We start from the raw sequence: 2,426 nt of genomic DNA on the forward strand, positions 1-2,426 counted from the left end.
AGTTTTTTTAAAGCTCGGTCAAACACTAATTGCTACTCAGAAGTGTTTTTCAAACTAATTAGTCAAACACAAACTGTTTTTCACCAAAAGTACTTTTGAAAAAGCACTTTTAAAAAAAACACTTCTCAAAATAAACTAATTTTTGTAGCTCGGCCAAACGGGCTATGAGATGGGATTAGGCTTCTGTAAGAGAATCTGTTGACTGAGGAATATTTTAAGAACAACTTGAAATTCCGAAATCAACAGAACAGAAAAAGAACTCTAGTCCAGAAAAATTTTCTCCTTTTCATTTCTAGATATTTCCTTATTAAGAAAAATCAGAGCTATATTTGTTTGTCTTTTTTGTTGTGGATTTCAGGTTCTCAAGTCAATCCTTATGGCCAAGTTGGAGATTCAAATTCAGACAAGGAAAATGGCAAGGCCCTCAACTCCTACCCCAGACCACCTTCGGTTCCTCAATCTTTCATTGTTTGATCAGCTGGCTCGTCATATCTATGTACCAGTACTATTACACTACTTGCCGAGCAGTGAATGGAACAGCGCAGAAAACACTGAAACATATGATAAGCTGCAAAAATCATTGGCTGAGACCTTAGCCAAGTTTTACCCTCTAGCAGGAAGATTTAGAAAAGATGACCTCTCAATTCACTGCAATGACGAAGGTGTTGACTATGTCGAAACCAAAGTCAATGCGGATCTTGCTGAGTTTCTCCAACAAGGACCCAAGAATATTGAGCTTTTGGATGATCTTCTTCCAAAAACAGATCTTCCATCAAGCCCATTACTTGGAATCCAAGTAAACATATTCAATTGTGGAGGCCTATTCATTGGAATACAAATTTCTCACATCGTAGCAGATGCTTTCACGTTAGCAACATTTGTCAAGGAATGGGCACACATTAGCCAAACAGGAACGACAAAACGCTGTCTCTCAAGTTTCGGTCACTGCAACCGCTCTTTCCTACAAGAGTGTTATCAGTACCTCAGCCTTCACCACCTTCCGACAGAGGCGCTAAGATTGTCAGGGGAAGGTTTGTGTTTAATGCTTTGGCAATAGCAAAGCTGAAAGAGAGAATCAATTCGACTGCTACCTTAAAGAAAACTACTCGAGTGGTGGTTGTTATGTCGTTAATATGGAATGTTCTAGTGGGCATTTCCTCAGCCAAACATGGACATTCAAGGGACTCTACTTTGTTCTTTCCCATAAATTTGAGAGGAAAATCAAATTTAACATCTACAGAACATGTTCTAGGGAATTTCTTGATGTCTGGAATTGCTATTCTCGAGGCAAACAAATCAAGAATGGAGCTGAATGACTTTGTTAACTTGGTTGGAAATGCATCAAGGGACACATCTGTAGGCATTGGTAAGGCAAGCATCGATGATATTACCTCTATGGTTGTTAAAAATAACACAGAATTTTTAAACAAATTTGGTCAGAAAGACAAGATGGACATTTATGCTATCACTAGTTGGTGCAGATTCCCCTGGTATGAAGCGGACTTTGGTTGGGGAAAGCCGTTCTGGGTGAGTTCTGTGGGCAGATCTATGGAAGTAATTAGTCTGTTTGACACGAAAAATGGTGATGGCATAGAAGCATGGTTAGGTTTGAATGAGAATGACATGGCTGAATTCGAGAGAGACCCTGACATTTTGACATATTGTCCTCGTCAAAAGCATCAGTTGATTACTCAAATTCGATAAAATGAAATTACATTTTGTCCCGTTAGCAATTGTTTATGGTTTGTAACTGGAGTTCCAAATTCGAAGTGTTCTCCTTCATCAGAATTACTATATAGTTTTTCGGGCAAATAGGCCCTTACCTCCGATTATAGCTCCAAGTCCATGCATAATATGTCATGTATGATATGAACTTTGAATGCACATAATAGGCCATAACAAGAACTTAGCCTATCTTGGCTCATTGGTACTCTTATTCTTATAATCTCATAATCACCTTCGTATCGCATACAATTATCTCGTGGAACCTCATATGTTTTCTTTGAATAAATAAGCTTGAAAACTTAACTCGACTATTAGAAAGATAACTTAACTCTAAAGATGTTCACAAAAAGCTTAAAGTATTTCACTTAGTCCTTATACCTGATTTCTTGATAATTAGCAATGGAAAGTATATCAAAAATCAAGTGTTTTAATAGTTTAAACGTAAAATTTATATTTGAGATTTTTGGAAATCGATGTGTCACTTTAGAGATTTTAAAATATATTTTAATAAGGAAGAAGGACTGATCGTAAATACTACATGCCTTTATTTTGTTTAGTCACACAATCCAAAGACGAATAAGAATTCATATATATAAACATATGGATAAGAAAACCGACAAAATGACATATATAGATGTCGAATACCCTAATTAACCGAACGAGTAGAATATCAACCTAATAGCATCATGAAAATACTTCAG

At 36.5% G+C, this 2,426-nt stretch overlaps 1 pseudogene; it reads left to right on the top strand.

The window, feature by feature from the left end:
- The first annotated feature begins 259 nt into the window (after positions 1-259).
- On the top strand, positions 260-1,889 carry LOC107759774 (acetyl-CoA-benzylalcohol acetyltransferase-like; annotated as a pseudogene).
- Positions 1,890-2,426: the final 537 nt, after the last annotated feature.

This window comes from Nicotiana tabacum, chromosome 7, assembly GCF_000715075.1.
Source record: "Nicotiana tabacum cultivar K326 chromosome 7, ASM71507v2, whole genome shotgun sequence".
Classification (NCBI taxonomy): domain Eukaryota; kingdom Viridiplantae; phylum Streptophyta; class Magnoliopsida; order Solanales; family Solanaceae; genus Nicotiana; species Nicotiana tabacum.